At 42.1% G+C, this 12,773-nt stretch overlaps 1 protein-coding gene across 10 annotated transcripts in view; it reads right to left on the minus strand.

Moving 5' to 3' along the window:
- LOC128693269 (caskin-2) overlaps window positions 1-12,773 on the minus strand; it is a 1,211,837-nt gene that overhangs the window by 586,834 nt on the left and 612,230 nt on the right. For 2 of the 10 annotated variants that reach the window (XM_053782851.2, XM_053782847.2), the window contains exon 1: window positions 1,247-1,379. The exons of 5 other annotated variants lie outside the window; for them this stretch is intronic. The gene's annotated coding sequence lies outside the window, so the exon portion shown is untranslated. Of the gene's footprint in view, window positions 1-1,246; window positions 1,380-12,773 lie in introns of those variants that run through there. 3 more of the 10 variants (XM_053782849.2, XM_053782848.2, XM_053782850.2) reach the window with 3 other exon arrangements.

Consider the following 12,773-nt stretch of genomic DNA (forward strand, 5'->3'; position numbering starts at 1 on the left):
GAACACTGGCACTGTGGTGGGCGTTAGAACACTGGCATTGTGGTGAGTGTTAGAACACTGGCACTGTGGTGGGTGTTAGAACACTGGCACTGTGGTGGGTGTTAGAACACTGGGACTGTGGTGGGTGTTAGAACACTGGCATTGTGGCGAGTGTTAGAACACTGGCACTGTGGTGGGTGTTAGAACACTGGCACTGTGGTGGGTGTTAGAACACTGACATTGTGGCGAGTGTTAGAACACTGGCACTGTGGTGGGTGTTAGAACACTGGCACTGTGGTGGGTGTTAGAACACTGACACTGTGGTGAGTGTTAGAACACTGGCACTGTGGTGGGTGTTAGAACACTGGCACTGTGGTGGGTGTTAGAACACTGGCACTGTGATGAGCAGTATTATTATTATTATTATTATTATTATTATTATTATTATTATTATTATATTTAGGGGAAGCGGTAAACCCACTCGGGTTTAGGAGCAAGTGTAGGGTGACAAACACCCAGGTACCTATTTATTGCCAGGTGAACTTGGACAGCAAGTGCAGGGTAACTTACACCCAGGTACCTATTTACTGCTAAGTCTACCTGGAGGGTATTCCGGGGATCAACGTCCCCGCGCCCCGGTCCACGACCAGGCCTCCCGGTGGATCAGAGCCTGATCAACGAGGCTGTGACTGCTGGCCGCAAGTAGTCCAGCGTACGAACCACAGCCTGGCTGATCCGGCACTGACTTAAGGTATCTGTCCAGCTCTCTCTTGAAGACAACCAGGGGTCTATTGGTAATTCCCCTTATGGCTGGTGGGAGGCTGTTGAACAGTCTTGGGCCCCGACACTTACTGTGTTTTCTCTTATTGTACTAACGGCGCCCCTACTTTTCATTGCGGGTATTTTGCATCCCCTGCCCAGTCTTCTGCTTTCGTAGGGAGTGATTTCTGTGTGCAGATTAGGGACCATTCCTTCTAGGTGAATTGGGACAGCAAATATAGGGTGACTAACACCCGGGTACCTATTTACTGCTAGGTCTGCAGGTGTAAGGAGACAATCACGTGTCTCGACTCGCCCAGGATTGATCCCGGGTCATACGGTTGTGAACCCAAAAAAGTTATCCCTTTAACTGCCACCTGATCTTTCCTTGTCATTCAATTCACTGGTTATTACCAGTTAAACTTAAAACGCAGACAAAACACTGGATAACAACGGTCGTTATGTCCATAAATCGTTGTTTTAAACACACGCCAGGTGGATGACCCACCGTGTTAGAGACGGCTGTTAAGATATACGGATGAAGAAGCAGCACACAGCGAATTGTGTAAAGTTAAGTTAGGAGAAGGAGGCGGAGAGGAGGACAACAACCTCCTCAGAGCACATCCAGAGAGAGACTGCTGGTGTGTGTGTATGTGTCTGGACGGCGCCATTCTCACCAGGCGGGGGAGGACACTCAACAGGTGGCCAAGCAAGATTCCTTCCTCACAGAAGGAAGCCTGTGAGTATAAATGGGTAATTCAGTCTCTCCAATACGGAGGATCGAGCCTTCACCACTCCATGCGCTGAATGACCGAAGGGTTTAGCGCCTCACATGAACAAAAACAAAATCTCCTCACTTACAACTCATTGCACAAGAAATTCCATTTCTTCGAAATTTCAAAGCGATGTTACTATTTTTTTGGTTGGAAACAGATACGAGGAAAATGGTGTCGCCTGAGGATGTTGGTGAGAATATAACAGCATCACTGGACATACGCTAAATGGGACAGATATTCACAATATTTTTCTTTCTTTTTGATAAAGACAATTTGGAAGTATTTAGTAATTCGTGTTGTGGTGGCGACGGTGATGGCGGCGGTGATGGCGGCGGTGATGGCGGCGGTGATGGCGGCGGTGATGGCAGCGGCGGTAGCGGTGCAGCGGTGCGTAATAACGTAGCGAGTGTTAATCATTAACAATGCTGGACACTCCTTCAAGCAGGTAACCCAAGTCGTAAACTTTTCTTAACTCACATTAATAATTTTCGCATTACTGCTCGAACTTTATCTTCAAATTTTATTTAGATTTGTTTTTTACTAATTCCTAAACGATTGGTTCATTCTTCAAATGTAAAGAGAGAGAGAGACTCCCCCTAGATCATTATGCTTAAATATTGTATATAGTTTAAAATGTTGCAGCTGTTCCTTGCAGTATATTGGCAATTCTTCACCAAAACCCCGGTTAACGAACTTTTTTCATTCCAGTAGTATGTTCAGGTGCCAGTACTGACCGAATTTTTTCCCATAAGGAATATTGTGAAGTAGATTAGTCCATTTCAGACCCCCAAACATACACGTACAAACGCACGTACATAAATACACTTACATAATTGGTCGCATTTGGAGGTGATCGTTAAGCGGGGGTCCAATATATAATATATATATATATATATATATAGGTAGTAGGTTGGTAGACAGCAACCACCCAGGGAGGTACTACCGTCCTGCCAAGTGAGTGTAAAACGAAGCCTGTGATTGTTTTACATGATGGTAGGATTGCTGATGTCTTTTGTCTGTCTCATAAATATGCAAGATTACAGGCATGTCTTGCTACTTCTACTTACACTTAGGTCACACTACACATACATGTACACATTTATTTATACACACTCATCTGAGTTTTCTTTGATTTTATCTTAATAGTTCTTGGTCTTATTAATTTTCCTTTTATATCCATGGGGAAGTGGAATAAGAATCTTTCCTCCGTAAGCCATGCGTGTTGTAAAAGTCAACTAAAATGCCGGGAACAATGGGCTAGTAACCCCTTTTCCTGTAAAGATTACTAAAAAGAATAAGAAGAAGAAAATTGTCAAAGTGGGAAGTCTGAATGTGCGTGGATGTTGTGCAGATGATAAGAAAGAGATGATTGTGGATGTTATGAATGAGAAGAAGCTGGATGTCCTGGCTTTAAGTGAAACAAAGCTGAAGGGGGTGGGAGAGTTTCAGTGGAGAGGAATAAATGGGATTAGGTCAGGGGTTTCAAATAGAGTTAGAGCTAAAGAAGGAGTAGCAATAATGTTGAAGGATAAGCTATGGCAGGAAAAGAGGGACTATAAATGTATTAATTCAAGGATTATGTGGAGTAAAATAAAGATTGGATGTGAAAAGTGGGTTATAATAAGCGTGTATGCACCTGGAGAAGAGAGAAGTGTAGAGGAGAGAGAGAGATTTTGGGAAATGTTGAGTGAATGCGTGGGGAGTTTTGAATCAAGTGTGAGAGTAATGGTGGTTGGGGATTTTAATGCTAAAGTGGGTAAAAATGTTATGGAGGGAGTAGTAGGTAAATTTGGGGTGCCAGGGGTAAATGTAAATGGGGAGCCTTTAATTGAGCTATGTGTAGAAAGAAATTTGGTAATAAGTAATACATATTTTATGAAAAAGAGGATAAATAAATATACAAGGTATGATGTAGCACGTAATGAAAGTAGTTTATTAGATTATGTATTGGTGGATAAAAGGTTGATGGGTAGGCTCCAGGATGTACATGTTTATAGAGGGGCAACTGATATATCGGATCATTATTTAGTTGTAGCTACAGTTAGAGTAAGAGGTAGATGGGAAAAGAGGAAGGTGGCAACAACAAGTAAGAGGGAAGTGAAAGTGTATAAACTAAGGGAGGAGGAAGTTCGGGTGAGATATAAGCGACTATTGGCAGAAAGGTGGGCTAGTGCAAAGATGAGTAGTGGGGGGGTTGAAGAGGGTTGGAATAGTTTTAAAAATGCAGTATTAGAATGTGGGGCAGAAGTTTGTGGTTATAGGAGGGTGGGGGCAGGAGGAAAGAGGAGTGATTGGTGGAATGATGAAGTAAAGGGTGTGATAAAAGAGAAAAAGGTAGCTTATGAGAGGTTTTTACAAAGCAGAAGTGTTATAAGAAGAGCAGAGTATATGGAGAGTAAAAGAAAGGTAAAGAGAGTGGTGAGAGAGTGCAAAAGGAGAGCAGATGATAGAGTGGGAGAGGCACTGTCAAGAAATTTTAATGAAAATAAGAAAAAATTTTGGAGTGAGTTAAACAAGTTAAGAAAGCCTAGGGAAAATATGGATTTGTCAGTTAAAAACAGAGTAGGGGAGTTAGTAGATGGGGAGATGGAGGTATTGGGTAGATGGCGAGAATATTTTGAGGAACTTTTAAATGTTAAGGAAGAAACAGAGGCAGTAATTTCATGCACTGGTCAGGGAGGTATACCATCTTTTAGGAGTGAAGAAGAGCAGAATGTAAGTGTGGGGGAGGTACGTGAGGCATTACGTAAAATGAAAGGGGGTAAAGCAGCTGGAACTGATGGGATCATGACAGAAATGTTAAAAGCAGGGGGGGATATAGTGTTGGAGTGGTTGGTACTTTTGTTTAATAAATGTATGAAAGAGGGGAAGGTACCTAGGGATTGGCAGAGAGCATGTATAGTCCCTTTATATAAAGGGAAAGGGGACAAAAGAGACTGTAAAAATTATAGAGGAATAAGCTTACTGAGTATACCAGGAAAAGTGTACGGTAGGGTTATAATTGAAAGAATTAGAGGTAAGACAGAATGTAGGATTGCGGATGAGCAAGGAGGTTTTAGAGTGGGTAGGGGATGTGTAGATCAGGTGTTTACATTGAAGCATATATGTGAACAGTATTTAGATAAAGATAGGGAAGTTTTTATTGCATTTATGGATTTAGAAAAGGCATATGATAGAGTGGATAGAGGAGCAATGTGGCAGATGTTGCAAGTATATGGAATAGGTGGTAAGTTATTAAATGCTGTAAAGAGTTTTTATGAGGATAGTGAGGCTCAGGTTAGGGTGTGTAGAAGAGAGGGAGACTACTTCCCGGTAAAAGTAGGTCTTAGACAGGGATGTGTAATGTCACCATGGTTGTTTAATATATTTATAGATGGGGTTGTAAAGGAAGTAAATGCTAGGGTGTTTGGGAGAGGGGTGGGATTAAATTATGGGGAATCAAATTCAAAATGGGAATTGACACAGTTACTTTTTGCTGATGATACTGTGCTTATGGGAGATTCTAAAGAAAAATTGCAAAGGTTAGTGGATGAGTTTGGGAATGTGTGTAAAGGTAGAAAGTTGAAAGTGAACATAGAAAAGAGTAAGGTGATGAGGGTGTCAAATGATTTAGATAAAGAAAAATTGGATATCAAATTGGGGAGGAGGAGTATGGAAGAAGTGAATGTTTTCAGATACTTGGGAGTTGACGTGTCGGCGGATGGATTTATGAAGGATGAGGTTAATCATAGAATTGATGAGGGAAAAAAGGTGAGTGGTGCGTTGAGGTATATGTGGAGTCAAAAAACGTTATCTATGGAGGCAAAGAAGGGAATGTATGAAAGTATAGTAGTACCAACACTCTTATATGGGTGTGAAGCTTGGGTGGTAAATGCAGCAGCGAGGAGACGGTTGGAGGCAGCGGAGATGTCCTGTTTAAGGGCAATGTGTGGTGTAAATATTATGCAGAAAATTCGGAGTGTGGAAATTAGGAGAAGGTGTGGAGTTAATAAAAGTATTAGTCAGAGGGCAGAAGAGGGGTTGTTGAGGTGGTTTGGTCATTTAGAGAGAATGGATCACAGTAGAATGACATGGAAAGCATATAAATCTATAGGGGAAGGAAGGCGGGGTAGGGGTCGTCCTCGAAAGGGTTGGAGAGAGGGGGTAAAGGAGGTTTTGTGGGTAAGGGGCTTGGACTTCCAGCAAGCGTGCGTGAGCGTGTTAGATAGGAGTGAATGGAGACGAATGGTACTTGGGACCTGACGATCTGTTGGAGTGTGAGCAGGGTAATATTTAGTGAAGGGATTCAGGGAAACCGGTTATTTTCATATAGTCGGACTTGAGTCCTGGAAATGGGAAGTACAATGCCTGCACTTTAAAGGATAGGTTTGGGATATTGGCAGTTTGGAGGGATATGTTGTGTATCTTTATATGTTTATGCTTCTAGACTGTTGTATTCTGAGCACCTCTGCAAAAACAGTGATAATGTGCGAGTGTGGTGAAAGTGTTGAATGATGATGAAAGTATTTTTTTTTGGGGATTTTCTTTCTTTTTTGGGTCACCCTGCCTCGGTGGGAGACGGCCGACTTGTTGAAAAAAAAAGAAAAAAAAAAAAATATATATATATATATATATATATATATATATATATTATATGTATTATATGTATACAGAACTTGAAACCAGACCTTAATAAGTAAGCAAAATCAATTCAACTCTTTACAGTTAATAACTTCCCATAGTTTACCATTGAAGAAATACATAGTAAACCTGCTATGTGTAATGATTTACAACCATTGCAACATTAATATATTCTTGAGAATTATTTTCCCTAAACATCTTGTTTATGTGTATAATACTAAAGTGTTTGGTCTGTATTATTACGTAATTTACATAATATTGCTGATTCATTTATTCATTAAAAAGGTTGAATTAGGTTTGGAAATCACGTTTTAGGGAGTCTCATTTGAAATGTGTTAATATCAGTTCTAAACTATACAGTTCTATTGTTACTCTGTACTATATTTTAGATTATTGTAATTATCTGCAATTATTCAATGTGGTTCTGATTATTATGAAAAAAAAAAAAACGCTAAGCCCATTCAGGTTCAGAAATTTGTAACATAATCTTTAAAATATATTAGTTTAATACAGAGACATTTTTAATTTAAATCTGTTGTAAATCTTACAGATTAAAATATACTTTTATTGTAATACATCTTAAGATTCTGATGGTGGATGAAGACGCATCCGAAACGTCAGTAAAGAAATTAGATATTCATTGACGATGTTTTGCTTCCCAGCCTTGTGTGGGCGGGGGTGCGCGCGCATGTGCGTGAATTTCTGTTAGTATCCAAATTGAAAAAGACTGTAATAAACAGTTATATCTTTTTAAATGAGGTAGGTGAGAAATCTCGACCCTAGAGTGTAAATCTTTGTAGAAAGATCTGTCGATGTTTAGGACAAGACTGGAAGACTCAGCTGATGTTTATGATAAATAGAGAGAGACTGATGATGTTTAGGATAGACAGGAAAAGTCTGCTGATGTTTAGGGCAGGACACTTGACCTTCACGTCACTGGGGACATACTTGCAAACGCTCCAGGACACTTGACCTTCACGTCACTGGGGACATACTTGCAAACGCTCCAGGACACCTGATTCACGTCACTGAGGACATACTTGCCAACACTCCAGGACATCTGACCTTCGAGTCACTGGGGACATACTTGCCAGCACTCCAGGACACCTGACCTTCACGTCACTGAGGACATACTTGCAAACGCTCCAGGACACCTGATTCACGTCACTGAGGACATACTTGCCAACACTCCAGGACACCTGACCTTCGAGTCACTGGGGACATACTTGCCAGCACTCCAGGACACCTGACCTTCACGTCACTGAGGACATACTTGCCAACACTTCAGGACACCTGACCTTCACGTCACTGAGGACATATTTGCCAACACTCCAGGACACCTGACCTTCACGTCACTGAGGACATACTTGCCAACACTCCAGGACACCTGACCTTCACGTCACTGAGGACATACTTGCCAACACTCCAGGACACCTGACCTTCACGTCACTGAGGACATACTTGCCAACACTCCAGGATACCTGACCTTCACGTCACTGAGGACATACTTGCCAACACTCCAGGACACCTGACCTTCACGTCACTGAGGACATACTTGCCAACACTCCAGGACACCTGACCTTCACGTCACTGGCGACATACTTGCCAACACTCCAGGACACCTGACCTTCACGTCACTGAGGACATACTTGCCAGCACTCCACGACACCTGACCTTCACGTCACTGGCGACATACTTGCCAACACTCCAGGACACCTGACCTTCACGTCACTGAGGACATACTTGCCAACACTCCAGGACACCTGACCTTCACGTCACTGGCGACATACTTGCCAGCACTCCAGGACACCTGACCTTCACGTCACTGAGGACATACTAGTCAACACTCCAGGACACCTGACCTTCACGTCACTGGCGACATACTTGCCAACACTCCAGGACACCTGACCTTCACGTCACTGAGGACATACTAGCCAACACTCCAGGACACCTGACCTTCACGTCACTGGCGACATACTTGCCAACACTCCAGGACACCTGACCTTCACGTCACTGAGGACATATTTGCCAGCACTCCAGAACACCTGACCTTCACGTCACTGGGGACATACTTGCCAGCACTTCAGGACATCTGACCTTCACGTCACTGAGGACATACTTGCCAACACTTGAGGACACCTGACCTTCACGTCACTGGGGACATATTTGCCAACACTCCAAGACACCTGACCTTCACGTCACTGGCGACATACTTGCCAACACTCCAGGACACCTGACCTTCACGTCACTGAGGACATATTTGCCAGCACTCCAGAACACCTGACCTTCACGTCACTGGGGACATACTTGCCAGCACTCTAGGACATCTGACCTTCGCGTCACTGAGGACATACTTGCCAACGCTCCAGGACACCTGACCTTCACGTCACTGAGGACATACTTGCCAACGCTCCAGGACACCTGACCTTCACGTCACTGAGGACATACTTGCCAGCACTCTATGTAAATATATTAAACCGTAAATGCGCGACTTTCTTACCTGCTTTTATCGTTGTATCTTGTGTGTGTGTGTGTGTGTGTGTGTGTGTGTGTGTGTGTGTGTGTGTGTTTGTTTGTTTGTGTGTGTGTGTGTGTGTGTGTGTGTGTGTGTGTGTGTGTGTGTGTGTGTGTGTGTGTGTGTGTGTGTGTGTGTGTGTGTGTGTGTGTGTGTGTGTGTGTGTGTGTGTGTGTGTGTGTGTGTGTGTGTGTGTGTGTGTGTGTGTCCGCGTTTTTTTCTGTCCAAGGTTTTGTTGTGTCTACCTGGAGTCTACCTGGAGGGCATTCCGGGGATCAACGCCCCCGCGGCCCGATCCACGACCAGGCCTCCCGGTGGATCTGGGCCTGATCAACGAGGCTATTACTGGTGGCCGCACGCAATCCAACGTAAGAACCACAGCCCGGCTGATCCGGCACAGTCTTTAGGTATCTGTCCAGCTCTGAGTTTATTCCGTGTCCGCGTTTGTGTGTTCGTATTTTCGTGTCCATATTTGGGCTCTTGATTCGTGGAATGAGAGTTAATTCTAGTGTCCTCAGATCAAATCTGTATGCCTCTCATTCTCCAAGCGCTGCAAGATCCTTGCGGGTTTAGCTGTTCTCAATGAATTTAAGAGTAATACAATATACTACAGTATTCAGAGTGAATAAAAACCGCGAGGAGTATATATCTCTACGTATATATATAAAGAGGGGAATATCTCTCAAGGTATACACACACAGTGAGGCATATCTCGCAGTTTATATGCACAAAGAGGTGTATATCTCGCAGTTTATATGCACAAAGAGGTATATATCTCTCAACGTATATACACAAAGAGGTGTGGTCTGAGACCGGATAGCGTGGTGGGTGACTCTTGAACCAACCACAGGAAAGCTACAAGTAACAGCTCCTCATATAACTCGCTCATGCTGGTAGGCACGGTGTAAGGTACATATTTACACATAGATAGATATGGGTTGTGTGTGGGCGGTGTTAGGGTGGTGTGTGGGAGATGTGTGGTGTGTGGGGGTGGTCTTTGAAGAACACCGCCGTTATGACTAAGAGGGGAGACCAGACAGACTGCACGGCGCCTCCTCTCTTTCTCTCTCTCTCACACACACACAAATGCCAAACCGTGGAAGCAAAACTTTTTATCCAGTGGAGCAGTCTTCCCTATCCTCGGATCACACTTAATTACCTCCCACGCCAAAGGTACTGTAGGTACACAAATCTAGCACTTCTCTACGAATATATAATAACGTATAATTATCTCTATAATTACCTAATTGTATTTGCAGGAACACTTATGCTCAAAGTTTTCCATTTTGAAATATAAATTAATGCAAAATTTAAAAAAAAACTTCAATGACTCTGTCAAATTAATTCTTTAATTACATTCCAAAAATTTGGCATGTCTATGGGAAACCCTTTGTTACCTGTACTAAGCTATGTAAATAAGACAGTACACATTATGGCTTTTTATTGTGAAGACGTATCGTCTACGTGGTACTTCATCAGAATGTCGTAACTCGTATTCTGTCGTTATACTCTACCACTGTATTACCATGTACCAATTTATTTGTATATGCAATATTATGAAATAAAATACTCATAAAAATCCTTACTCTAAATATCCAATGGTTTTATTCGTCAGGAAATAGTACAAGTGTTTCCTGATACGAGTGCCAATCCTAAGATGATCCGTTACCCTGTATATGATGTACTCTACATGTGATTTTTAAGTGGGAGTCCTAATGGCTTTCTATTCAAGATAAGTTCATTGATCCCTTCCGTAAAATTCACTGTGGAAAGTGAGGTAAATGGAGTCATTCAATTTCCAGATACGCATATTCATAAGGCTGCTGGAACATTTAAATTTAATGTTTATCATAAGCCAACAAACATATGCTCATACAAACACAACTAATCAAATCACCAAACACCAGTTAAGCAGAGCGTATTTGCTTTTATATTTTTGAGAGGATTTAAAGCTATATAGTCCCGAGTTTTATGATGGGGAAGTTGAAAAAAAAAACATGAAATTGCAACCATCTTAAAATACCCACGAATGTTTACTGACAAAGCTTTTCATAAAGCTAAAAGAAGCATACTGTAGGACAGAATTTAGCACAGAGTATAAGCTTAAAAAATCGTTGATTTTACCATATAGCGATAATCTATAGCAACTCTCTTAATTAAGCTTTTGAATATTTTAATGTAAAATTAGATGTAAATATAACATAGTACACATAAGTTGATCAAGAATTTTACCTATATATCTTTGGGTTGTGTGTTTTATTCACTGTAAAGGCTGTGATAACTTTATCTTGGACAAACTGGGAAGTTTCTTGAGATTACAGTTAAAGAGCATAATTATGCATTAACTACCACTGAAGAAGTTAGTGCTTGCTCATTCACTTGAGGGATACCAGCCATTGTATAGATTGGTGCGATAGCAAGAATTAACTTCCTTGTCACTTATTAATAATAATTCATAACACACGTTTAATCTGAGTTTTGGCATCCACACTTGAGAATATTATAGTCCAGAATATGGGTGAGACAATACCAAAATTATTGCCTATACCGATACTTTGTCACACTCTTGGTCCAGAATATAGTCCATAATCACATGGGTGACCATACGTTTCAAAGAAATAAAAATCATCTTTGTCAAACAACTTGCCTTAGGAATTGAAGCTAACAACAATGCAGAATGGAGTCTAGCTTCCTTGTTTCCGCATTTTCTTAAATAAAACTTTCATAATCTACCTACTGGCTAGCTATTACCAAGCAGTGGCCAGAAATGTGTGGCTTATACCCTTACTGAAAGAATGAGACGGGCTACCTTCCTTATTTTCTAGCGTAGGCCAGTAGGCCTGGTGAAGTGCTCTTTAATTTGCGTAAATTTATGATTAAACTCAAACTTGGTAGTTGAACCTCACTTAGGAACTTATATCATTTCCTTCATACTTCTTTATAATTCCTCTGAAGACGTGAGTGTAAGCACGTGAAAGTCCTCCGGTATTTGTGTTTTCATTTTTCATTATGCTAATTTTTGTTCATAAATGAGAAACTTTCTCAAATACACGAGTGAGTGAGTCAACAAGGAGTTACGTTACATGACCTTGTTGTGACGATAAAGGTCACCGCAGACCCGCTAGTCTCACTTTCTGCCTCGTGGAGAAGGAAATTCCAGCTCTCAAACATTTCGTCACATTAACTTTAATGTGTGTGTGTGTGTGTGTGTGTGTGTGTGTGTGTGTGTGTGTGTACTCACCTAGTTGTGCTCACCTAGTTGAGGTTGCGGGGGTCGAGTCCGAGCTCCTGGCCCCGCCTCTTCACTGATCGCTACTAGGTCACTCTCCCTGAGCCGTGAGCTTTATCATACCTCTGCTTAAAGCTATGTATGGATCCTGCCTCCACTACATCGCTTCCCAAACTATTCCACTTACTGACTACTCTGTGGCTGAAGAAATACTTCCTAACATCCCTGTGATTCATCTGTGTCTTCAACTTCCAACTGTGCCTCCTTGTTACTGTGTCAAATCTCTGGAACATCCTGTCTTTGTCCACCTTGTCAATTCCTCTCAGTATTTTGTATGTCGTTATCATGTCCCCCCTATCTCTCCTGTCCTCCAGTGTCGTCAGGTTGATTTCCCTTAACCTCTCCTCGTAGGACATACCTCTTAGCTCTGGGACTAGTCTTGTTGCAAACCTTTGCACTTTCTCTAGTTTCTTTACGTGCTTGGCTAGGTGTGGGTTCCAAACTGGTGCCGCATACTCCAATATGGGCCTAACGTACACGGTGTACAGGGTCCTGAATGATTCCTTATTAAGATGTCGGAATGCTGTTCTGAGGTTTGCTAGGCGCCCATATGCTGCAGCAGTTATTTGGTTGATGTGCGCTTCAGATGTGCCTGGTGTTATACTCACCCCAAGATCTTTTTCCTTGAGTGAGGTTTGTAGTCTCTGGCCCCCTAGACTGTACTCCGTCTGCGGTCTTCTTTGCCCTTCCCCAATCTTCATGACTTTGCACTTGGTGGGATTGAACTCCAGGAGCCAATTGCTGGACCAGGTCTGCAGCCTGTCCAGATCCCTTTGTGTATGTGTATGTGTGTGTATGTGTGTATATGTGTGTGTATATATATATATATATATAT

This window comes from Cherax quadricarinatus, chromosome 28 (genome assembly GCF_038502225.1).
Source record: "Cherax quadricarinatus isolate ZL_2023a chromosome 28, ASM3850222v1, whole genome shotgun sequence".
In the NCBI taxonomy this organism is placed as follows: domain Eukaryota; kingdom Metazoa; phylum Arthropoda; class Malacostraca; order Decapoda; family Parastacidae; genus Cherax; species Cherax quadricarinatus.